Genomic DNA, 12344 nt, shown 5'->3' on the forward strand with positions numbered 1-12344 from the left:
CACTTTGTGCCTATTGTGGTGTCAGAGTTCCTCTGAATTCACAGTTTGTTGGTTCTTTTTTGCGGCTTTCGTGCAGTTGCCCTCACATTTCGATATTGTGTGGTGTTGACACCACACGTTTCGTGTTCTGGATGCTGATGACGAAACAGACTGTGTTGCATTATTTACTGTAAACTCTATACACACATAATATTATTGACAGTTTGGGAGGAAAACTTTTCTTTTCTTTTTTTTTTTTGGACAGTGAGACCATTTTCTGTGTCTGAAGTTTTTTAACAGGTATGTTGTCCATTTAACAAGTAGCGTGTATATTTCACAATTAACTCATGCACTTTACCAAAAATGACCGCTACAAAAATATGAAATGCACACTGCATGCGTAGTGCTAGCACTGTCAATAAAACATCTGCACTCACACTGTTCACAATTCTGAGTTATCATTCTCTAAGCAAAAAACACTTTCCCCTCTTTACTGTTGTGGTAAACCGTTCCATTGTGGTGGAATACAGCAATAAGTGCAACACGTGCATTGCACTGCACCATTAGGTGTGGTGCAAATGCTGCAAGGTCAACGGTCAGTCAGGAATCAAATGATTTCATCATTCTAAATGCAAAGGGATGATTTGCCCTCATTCTGCAAGTACTGCAGGGTCTTTTTTCTACTTTTACAACTAATTATGGGGTACATGCTACATCACTGTACCAGCATGCATTAAAATGCTTAAAGATATTATGCTTTACATTTGAGCCAAAAGTTCATACACAAATTTAGTCTCTGCTGCAGTCTCAAGTGACAAACTCAAACTTTGCCATGTCGGCTGATTTTGTTATTTTCTTCTTCTTTCTTTTGAATGGCACAAAATTATCACAGTGCTCTAGTTACTGGTCAGCTTTGTGGCTATTTGTCTCACAGTAAAAGAAAACAATGCCAGTTCCTGTCCAGCTTAACTAAAACATTTAGCTGACCAGTGCTTGTTTCTGGATCACTTTTGGAACAAAAGGTTTGAAGTCATTCAGTTTGTGTCTTTGATTTGATCTGTTTGTTGCAGAGTCAGCACATAGAGCCAGACAACCATTCACTTTCACACCGACAGTGTGGAGTTAGGATTGGCTATAAATTTATGATAATGAACCCCACGCATGTCTTTAGACTGTAGGTAGGAATCTGGAGTATCTGGAGACAAGCTTTGCAGACTGGATTTGAATCCAGGATGTTTGTACTGAGAGGCAACAGTGGTACCACAGAAACACCATGCTGCTCAGTACGGCAAAACATTTATACTGTATTTAAACATATAAAGAAAAGGGTTTTGCGCAGTAGTGTGGATGGAGATCTGACTTTATTTCTTTATTATTTAGATGATAAAGATGAAGTTACAAAGCTTCCTATAAAAAAGTTAAAGTCCATCTAACTATTTCAGCTGGTTTCCCCCTAAAGTTATGTTATGTGTCAGTCCAAGGCCATCATTGTCAAAAAGTGTTGACCTCCTGCTCCTCTAATGGGTGCTGTGCTAAAAAAAAAAAAAAAAAAAAGCCTATAGGGAAAAAACTGTCACTTTTTGTTCTTACATCTCTGGTGGTACAAGGATTTAGAGAATTTCAAATCTCTGGTGCCTTTTGGTGGCATGATATGAAATATATAAGTGAAACATTTATTATGCAGGTTTAGAGACACCTTCTCCTCTAGCAATGCTGTACCACCACTGCACAGCAGAAAGTGGCCTTCATAACACAGGAGTCTTTCTTTTTATTGGTCTCATATCACCCTTTGGAATACAAAAAGAAATCAAGGCCAATGAACAGTTGTACAGTTTTATTTTTCAGTGGGGTGATATTTTAGCATTTTGGTGTCATTTCACATTATACAGTATTTTATTTGTTTTTATTCCTCGCAAGCCTTTGTGCGATTGCAGAGTGGTGAGGTGAGAAAAAAAACAACTTTGAATGAGAGAAGTGATTTAAGCTTATAAAAAAAGGGGTTTTGTATTTTATTTCCTCTTCACTGAGTTAATTGTTTTCATCTACTAATGCAAGCTGAAGTCCTTTGAATTGTGGGAGGGAAACAGTAAGGCAAGAACATATGAGAAAAGGAAGTCGAGGGAAAAACTGCGTATGCTATCCGATCCCTGTGAACAGATCAAATAATGCCATACCTAAGACACGAGCTTCGATTTCGTACACATTTCTTAGCAATAGGATTAGTGAGGCCTACTGAGAACAAGAACCGAATATTGTTTTTGAAGAGACAATGTTCAGTTCATCCTTACTAGTTGTCCACTTGCCTGAATGATTTCCTTGCTCTATACTACAAATTCTAAATGTTCAAAACAGCAAAAGTTTACACCACTGCAGTACTCGGTGTCCTGTTCTTCAGGTCTTGAGCTAGGACTCTTCCGGTAATAACCATACTTGCTCTGAGTTCAACTGAAAACTCTAAATATAAACTATAAACACTCCTAAAAAAAAACCCATTTGGTTTTATTTTCATCATAATGAAAAATGCTGTTTGTGGTGTTTCAGTCTGTCAATGTGACATATCAAGAAATCAAGAGAGATCCCAAGAAATGTATAAGATTTCTCTTTAGCGTGAGAATACACTAACAAACAAGTGTTGCATAAGATAATGGAAGATTGTGGAAGGAAGCAAGCCAACAAAAACTCTTTAAATAGTTTTGTTATGTCAGTCCATGCATGTAGCGCAGACAGAAACAGATACTAAAATGCAATCTATTTAGCCTCTTCAATCGGAGACTAAATGTGAAAAGCTTTTATGACAACAAATATTTCCCCAAAACTTAGATTCTAATATTCCAGTTCAGAGGCCATAGTAGTCTGGTTTTAAGGATCTTTCTGTTTGCAAATGCTAAACTTCTTACAGAAGAGCAATATAGGAATTATTGCCTGCTATACCCATTATCACCACATAGTGTCACTGTGTCAGGGCAGTGCAGTGGTGTCTATAAAAGGATCATTCACTTTCTCTTCACCCAGTTAAAAGTGTAAAACAACAAAACAGGATTTATGATTTGAACAGTCATGGATGCAAAAGACTACATTTAAAGATGTTCTAACGGTGTTGATACATTGTGATACAATTACAGCAGTTTGCTTCTATAGTGAAATATTACAGCACAACTCCAATTTTAAAATGTAAAATGTAAAATATAAATAACAGACTGCAGGGATTTACAAATCCCATAAACCCATATATCTTGTTTTTTCAGCAGAACATAGAAGCACATGACATGTTAAAACTGTGACTTTTATGGAAAATACTAGCTTAATTTGAGTTTAATGGCAACAACACATCTAAAAAAAAATGGAACGGGGGAGACAAAAAGGCTGTAAAAAGAAACAAGTGGGGCAACATTTGACAAATAATTAGGTTAACTGGGTATAAAAAATCTTAGAGAGCCAGAGTTTGTCAAAAGGAAAGATGGGCAAAGATGTACAAAGCCACAAAAAAAAATTAGAGTCATGTTCTTTAATTTAAAACTGCAAATACAGTGAAAATCTCATAGTACACAGAATCTGGAGAAAACTGTGGGCAAGCAACAAGGCTGAAAATCAACAGTGGATGCCCGTGATCTTCGGGTCCTCGGACGACACAGCATTAAATTCAGGCATGGAAATCACTGCATGGGCTCAGGAACAGTTCCAGAAATCAGTGTCTGTGAACATAGTTCAGGGTACCATCCACAAAATTCAGGGTACAGTTCTGTCATGTAAAGAAGAAGCCATATGTGAACATATGAATGCCATCACCCTCTCTGGGCCAAAACTAATTTAAAATGGAATTAGTGGAAAACTGCTCTGTGGTTGAACAGGTTGAAATTTGAAATTCTTTTCTGGAAAACATGGACATTGTGTCCTCCAGAATAAAGAGGAGTGGGACCAGCACTCACTTCAAAAGCCTGCATCTCTGGTGGTAGAAAGGAGAATTAGCTTGCATGGAATTGGCAGCTTGAACATCAGGAAAGGCTGCAACAGTGCAGAAAGGCACATATATGTTATAGCATAGCATATGCCCATCAAGATGGCCTTGAAATGAGAGCAACACTACAATTCAATACAACATGACCCATTTTTTTCCTTAAAATGGTTCATTTTCTTAGTTCAAGCATTTGATATGTTGTCTATGTTCCGTTAAGGATAAAATATGTAAGGTTTTCAGATCATTACACTTTGTTTTTATTTTCATTTTCCACTGCACCCCAACTCTTTTTGGAATTGTGGTTGTAATTCTAAAAAGTCACTGACTGCTATTATGTTGCCAATAAAAATAATAGGATCAATGCGCCTTTAGGAAGCAGTCCAAGCTTTGTTCACACATAAAACAAGAGCAGTGGGCTGACTTAAGCTTCACATTTATATTATTTACAATTTAATACTAAATGATTTAATACCAAAAGTTTGCTTGCCTTTAAAAATTGTATATAACTAAAAACAATTCACTGACAGTTACTGCACCTAAATATTTCTTTATAAAATGATGTGAGCTAGAGAACTAGACAATGTTGAGTAAGTAGGACAAATTGTTTGATAATTTACACATTACTGATACCAAGCATATCTTTCTTCTCCATGCAGTGACTGGTTTGTCATAATATGAAATTCCAACCTACAGCTTTGCCCCTAGGTTTTGTAGTGCAAAATTAAAAAAACAAACAAACAAAAAACACTTGTTTCAAGTATAGATATATAACATAGATGGAAGTATAAGGTCATGTTAGTCTTTGAATTCAGGTGTTCCCAGTCCCATTGCCCTGCCGTTCACTTTGTCTTTTCAGACATTTGTGACATTGTGTGGATTGTTCTAAAGAGCTCACTGAATTCAAGCCGGGTACTATAATAGAATACCAGCATCAACTGTAAGCAGTATTATTGCAGAATGGAACTGTTTACGAACCGCAGAAACTCAGTCATGTGGGGTTGCAGAGTGGTTAGACACATCGCTGAAAGTTGCTGAAACAGCTGAAACCTCCTCTGGCATTAACATTAGCATGAAACCTGTACTATGGGAGCTTCATATCATGGGTTTCCATGGCCGAGCAGCTCCTGGAGGTGTAATTTCCATTTGGCCATACAGTGTATGAGACTATAGCAGTAAAAATCATAGCAGCTTCAAACTTCAGAAATCCTGCTAAGATAAGATAACCTTTATTAGTCCCACACGTGGGAAACTATTCAGTGCTCTGTATTATGCCCTCCTACTATATTTTTTTCCCGGCTGGCCTCTGATTTTTCATTCCCACTGTGTTCTGGGTTGATGGTAACAATGCACTTCATCGTTGTGCCATAAGCTCTGACAAGAGGATCAATCAGAGCTAATGAAGCCTAGGAGGAGGTGAGAGAAGTGTAAGAGGGACAGCGCCGAAGGGGGACTTGGTGGGAATGTGAGGATGGAGGCGGGTGTGGCGGTGCCAAGGATGCAGTGAGGGGGATTAAGAAAAATGGCACTTCCACCAGTTCTTTTCCATTTCCTCACTTCCTGTGGAATAACACACACCGTTATCTGTGGACCACAATCTGCTGACCTATGATACTATCATTACATTGCAGAGAAATGGGCATTGCCAACATTTCTACATCGTACATTTCCCTTTTGCAATCTCTACTATTTGTAAAGATTTAAACCGCAGCTTACCCAGTGCTTGCTATCCTCATATATTTTTCATTTTGTAGGAAGGAAATCAAGAATAACTGCATTGAAAAGAGGAGATACCACGCGTTTTTTTCATATGGAAATTTCTGCACTGATGGATATTAAATCAGACTGGAAGCATACATGACACTTAACAACATTTGTATTATGCTTCTTTATCCTGCAGTTCACCTTAGCAGGATAACCATTTCATGCTTCTAATGGATTATTTATTACAGGAACAACAAAGAGCCTATTATACTGCACACCCCTTAAGCATCATACAAATGGGTGTACAATATACACAGGTTTCCTTCAAGCACTTGTAATAGCAAAATGTGCTAGGAAGCTTTATTAATGTATGATGTGTGGTTAATGTGATATGTGTAAAGTCAACTGCAGGGATTTCTCCACAGCATGACGTGGAGAAGTAATAAGGTGGAAGGGGGTTCAAGCTTTGATCAGTCGTGTAACCTCAGGAGGGGAAATAATTAAACATGCCCCAGATCTGAACAACTCAAAGCCACGCGGGGCTCATCCACAGCCGGGATCGGCACAGCTGTTGCTGAAGGACCTGAATTATTACAATTAAAATCACCAACATTTCATTATTACCGTCGAGCTTAGCGCCGCTAACCCTGAGTACGGTCCAGAACTCATAACCCTCGGCCAAATCCCAAGTTCCTCATTATTGCAGCTTCGCTCATTGATGTCCCATAATCCGCTGTCATCGCTTCCCCAGTCGGTGAATCCTGGGAAACAGAAGTCCTGGTGACAGGAAGTGGTGGGTGGGGGGTGATGTGCAGAAAAAAAAAAGGGGGGGGGGGGGGGGGGCTGCAGAGTCATAAATATCCTCCCAAACTCAGTGTAGGATGTACGAGAAGAGCCTTTCTGGTAATAGCTGCTTCTGTTGCTCCTCCCCTACTTATCATCATCTCCTTATCTTTCTTTCTCTCTGCTCTCATTTTCATCTTTCGCCGTCTGTTAAGTGGAGAGCGCACATTCAGTTTTCTGTATGTCATGCTAATAACATCTCAGTGTCAAGCATCCACCTCTCTGCCCGCAGCCTGATGGGTATCATATTTTGTGTACATATTACCCTGGTAACAAAATTTGAAATATGATCAATGAATATCTACATGGATGTATTTGAATAAACTCCACACTGATCATTGCCCCATGAGCTCAGTGACCATCAGCATGGCTGATGTGACTGCATGAGACTATAGTTTCAGTTTGTTTATACAGGCATCCTTTATTCTACGTTAGGTGCTAGTGTGTGACTTGAAAACTGAACTTCTAGGTCCAAAGGGTCCTTTTCACTCTTTTTAGCACCTCCTTCACCTCTGTCTCGTATGTTTTGGTTCTTTTTTCCCTTTTCAGCTCTTATTTGTCTTGCTCCAGCTATTTTTTGTATGAGATCTCTTTTCACTGTTTCTACTTTTTTATGACTCTCTCAACCCCTCAGGGTGTTTTTTCAACTGCAGTTCTAGAGCAATTGATTATACCACACTACTGTACATGACTGCTCTTTCCCTGTCTGCAGCCAAACACACACACCACCCTCATCTGACTTTGCCTCCCTCTCACTGTACTTGACTTTTCTGAGTCTATTTCTCTCTGCCTATGCAGCAGATAAAAAAGGAACCATGTGGTAGATGTATACACATACACACACACTGAAACTGATGCTCAGTGCAAACAGGCATAAACACATACACTCCAATAAAGGACAAATCCCGAGAGACGGAGAGTACAATCTCAGTCGAAGTGAGAAGACAGGAACAGGAAAAATAGACAGGAAAAAAAAACACATGCATATTAACATCCTTCCCATCTCCTCTCGCATCCACTCTACCTCTAGCTCTCTCTCTCTCACTCCCTCTTTCCCTCACACACAAGCACAGACAGACCCCCCTCTCACACAGGAGTAGATAGAGAGTGGTGAAGAGCAGAAGGAGCTGGGTGGCAGGAGGGAGGCAGGAGGGCTGTTGTTTATTGAACAAAGCCAGGAAAGGAGCGTGCAGTCCTGGGAAGAAGAGCCGCTGTGAAATGCCTCGAAGGGAGCCCGCCAGCTACTCCTGCAGAGACCTGAAGGTAAGCGTCATTCACCGCCGATGGAGGAGGGAAAAAAAAGCAGAGGAAGAGACAGGGAGAGGAAGGCAAAAGAGGAGAGGGGAGGTTTTTAAAGCCATTGATGCATGATACGACCGTGGCACCTCGTCCAAGCTGTCTTCTCTCAGTTTGACTGCGAATGGCATAGCATGCCAGCATTATTTGTTTGAGAATTGACAAATAAAAAAAAGTGTGCATTACTACAAGGAGAAATCCAAAACTGTGAGAATCCAATATCCACTATTTAGAAACAGCGAATGCAATGGCCGATTGAAAGAGAACATGTAAGCTAATTCAAGAGGAAGAGACCGGGAAAAGAAAAATGTTTATGGTACTTCAGCAATAACCTTTATCACCACATCTTGCACTCCCCCCCCCTTTACTCCCACCCCAATCCTATGTCACTGCAGTGATATATAGATCATCACTATGCATCCCCTCATTGCAGGGGGCAGGGTAATCAAAAAGGCATTGAATATCTCTGACGCAAGCAGAGAAAAGCCTGTCAACGCTTCTACTGTTTGTGCCTATTTGGGCTCCGTGCTGTAGTTCTCTCAGTACAATGCAGGAGTTTTACAAGCGCAGCAGCGAACCTAAAGTGAACGTGCATCTGTGTGTTACTGTAAGTGTGACTGTGCGCGCGTGTGTGTAGAGGAGGGGGTCTCGCACGTCCAACATGCAGCGCAGCATGTTTGGGCTTTGCATGTTTCTTTTTTTACATTCTATAAAAGTTGGAGATGAAGCAAAGGACACTGGGTCGTGATAGCTGCTGGTATGAATATTGCAGACTGCATCAAAAGTGTTAAGAGAAAATAATTCCTCTTTTCTGGCCTGGAGATTATACAGCTGCTCGCTTTAATGTCTCATGCACCCCACTTTTTTTCCCCAACCTCCCTTACTGTATGGCGGACTCTCTGGGAGACACATCTCAAGAGTTGCTGCTGTAAAACTTTGATGACATTGCAGCGGGCTTAATGGTCACATTAATTGATCTCTAAAGCTCCCGTCTGTCCTGGTATCGTCTCATCAAGGCACATCGGGAAGACGGTGTCAAGGCAATGTGCAGACTCGATCATGATTTTTTAATGTGGAGGAATACTAAAGCCGATGCTCTCATCATTAACCACATTTTTACACATCACTCAAACTCAAACCCAGAAAAAGGGAAAGCCCGGGGTGATATCCTAATGCCGAAATTTGCAACAAAAACCTGCTTATTTGCCACACTCGACGTTACTTTTAATCACTGCAATTCACCGTGACCCTTCTCGCATCTGCTTGAACAGTGATTTGCTATTTCAAGGCTGCAGATGGAAAGTGTGAACTGCTGTGATGTAATGCTTTTTGATAGATAGGCCTTTGACCTCATAGGGCTATCATTGCAACTGTAATTCATGGCTGTGCACCTCATTTCCCCCTCCTACTAAGCCCGTGTTCAGATCTCCCTAACAAGTGGACAAAACAGGGCAAAGGGCAGGAATAATGCTCAGCAGGATCTAAAGAGACTCTCAAAAGACAAGACAGTGTGAATAATTAATTGGATGTGTTTATTTTGTTAAGACTGTGTGTCTCAAGGGGATGGGGAGAAAACCACATCCGCGATTCTCTAATACCACAGTGGCACATTTGTGTCAAGAGATTAGCCAGCCGTGAAGATTTTGTCTGTCTTTCTTTTGCTTTTTGCATCTTTTCTTTTCTTTTTTTTTTTAGTATCACACACCCTGGAAAATGTGCATCCATCTCCGAGTGCAGCTCAGAATTACAGTATCTTATTTTTTTATAGATCTACATAAAGATGCCTTGTTTATGCAGCCCTACTGAACTAGTTGCCATCTATAAATTCTCCTTCAGTTTTAGCTTGTGCTCTTGATAAACTACTGTCTATAATTCAAAGCCCCGCCACTCTGTGAGCTGTACATGCAAGCAATCTGATGCTTGTGTTACTTGCAAGAGACAGATGTGCTGAATACAATTTCTTAAATAATCTAGTCTTTCCCTCAGGAAGATCAATCACTCTGTTTATGTGCTCGTAAATCTGCAACCAATGGAAATCGGTGCTTGTCCACTGTATGTTAAAGTGGCACCTACAATGCTTATGTAGCAGATTTATAACATGGCACACTCTCTGCTTCTGCCACAACTTCACAGAGCGTGCGTTTTCTCTATAGTCTCATCACACATAAAGTTTATAGAGTGCATGAGACTGCTGCTGCTGCTGCTCCAGCCTACACACAACACAAATAAACCTTCACCCTGTGTTTGGTAATGAGATGACTGCTTCAGGGATCACTGCTTTGTGTCATGGTTGTCTTTTTGTCCAGCACACCTATACTAACATAAAAAACATTAAAGCATGTCTACACTTCTACATATACCTAGGGTTACCCATCATGAATGGGAAAAAAACAGCTTTAGGGATCTTGTAGCTTGATGCAGTGTTGTTCTGTACGTGGGTAATTGCCAAGAAATCTTTTAAAAATTGTTGGATGTTTCAGGACACTTTGCTCTGAACATCCCTCAGTGAGCTTTCTAGTAACATATGCTGTCCAGGTGGTGTGAGAGGATTAAAAACTAATGCTGCAAAGCTACCTCTTTAACAACAGGACTGTAAAATGTACTCTGTCACTGGCTACATTTTAAAAAATGTGAAAAATTGTCACATTTCCAGGTTAAGTGGACATGTTCATGATGGGCCGCGCTCCTTTCTGTTAGCAGCAGGTTATTGCTTGCACTATCCTTTATTTACTATGTTAAGGGAGAATGCTTGCACTATGCACATGGCTGCCTTTGTCAGGCATTGCAGTCTGTAGGAGATGTGCATTGATGTCTCATATCCAGTGGATAACATTTCAAGCCAGGCCAGTTAGCTAAATCACACAAGGGCAATTGCATTGTGGGACATTTACATGGTGCATGTACTTGTAAATATCTGTCTTCAGACATGCTGGCAGAATTGGATGTTGTTTAGTTTGAAATGCACCAGTCTGCTATTTTGTTTGGCCAGTATAACAAATGCCCATCAATATCATTTGCAGACACAATGACAGCTTGACTAAATTCGATCCATATTGTGTAACCATGTTTTTTTCCTTTCTCTTTTCGTAAGAACAATGCGCATTAATCAGCATTGTGATAAATACAGCTTTTTATACAGAAGAGCACATACTGCTGATGCACATACTTAATTTTGAGCACTCGAAAAAAAATTACAATAATAACGTCAAAAAGGATGAAAATGTAAATACACCTCGGATCTGTTCTATCGGATCAGAGTGATTTTTATCAGGTTTTATGCACGGGATGTGAGCATCCATCACCAAGAGGAAGATGATGGATCTGCAAAGTCTCCGTACATTTACCATTCATTAGCAGAGATGCAAGAGCAACGTGCTGCACGGTTAAGGCCTATGGAGTGACACCATGTTCTTTTTTAATTTGACATCTTTTGAAAGAATGTTTTCAAGATTGCTCTGCTTTTTTGCTTCGACACCAACTTGCTTCACATTTATGCAGATTGGACTCACTCACAGCATGTCATCTGCTGTCAGAAACAGAGGTTTGAGCTTTCCGCTGAAGGACACGTCAGCAAAAAACTGAGCAGAGACCTTGTTACTCTGCTGCTATACCCAACATACCGGAATAAGGTTTGGGTTTGTTTTGTTTTTTGTTTTTTAACATGCAACTGACAGACCCTAATCTCATTTCATTCTGACTTAGTATGTGCTGACTATGGAGAAGGAGCATCCTCAAAGGGACAAGCACGGGGACACAGTGAAGCATGTTATGAATTCTGATCCAGATCATGACCTTTGGCTCTTCCACCATTCTCCATGTGCTGCCCGGCTCTGCAGCCCCACCCCTACCATGCTTGTGGCCTCACTTCACCTCATCTTCCCCTCCTGTTCTGTCCTCTACAGTTAGATGAGGCAGAGGATTAATAAGCGAGTACACTAAGACTGATTTTGGATGCAGAGAATTTGTATCAGTGGGTCCAATTTATAGACTGCACAGAAGAAGTTAGGGGGTGTTAGGGAGCATATCCACCTCTCTGCCTCACACATCTCACTTCTGTTTCCATCACGTCTCTCACACTTCAGGCCAGCATGGTTGAAGAGGGTGCGATTTGGCTCCAGTAGGTGTTGGGTTTTAATCCCATCGACTGCCACTTCAGCAGCAATGTGAAATGGCCATCACTTTTTCTTTTGTAAAGGTGCTCATCTTAGTGGAAGACTGACATTTTTGGCTTTGGTGAATTTTTTGTAAAAACTGTACAGTAGTGAAAAGACTCAATCAAGGAAGGTGTGATGCAAAGGATGTGTGTGTGAGAGAGTGGGATGAATCATTAGGAAAATTATTTCTCCAGTGTGAATGGAATGTCTTGGTGCAGCAGTGTCACTCCGGAGAAGGTCATTCGAAGGAAGGGCACAACTGGATACACTCAGCTCACTATCGGGCATAATGGGAAAATGGTACATGGTAAGTTGGTAAGTTCGTGTGTGTGCGTGTGTGTGTTTGCAGAGCCTGGAGACAAACTAGCTGGGGACATTTTTAGTCATTTGACCTGCCCGACCTCAAAGTGTCATAA

Source organism: Diplotaxodon limnothrissa, linkage group LG14, assembly GCF_057381915.1.
Source record: "Diplotaxodon limnothrissa isolate DT_005_m linkage group LG14, D_limnothrissa_male_GT1.1, whole genome shotgun sequence".
In the NCBI taxonomy this organism is placed as follows: domain Eukaryota; kingdom Metazoa; phylum Chordata; class Actinopteri; order Cichliformes; family Cichlidae; genus Diplotaxodon; species Diplotaxodon limnothrissa.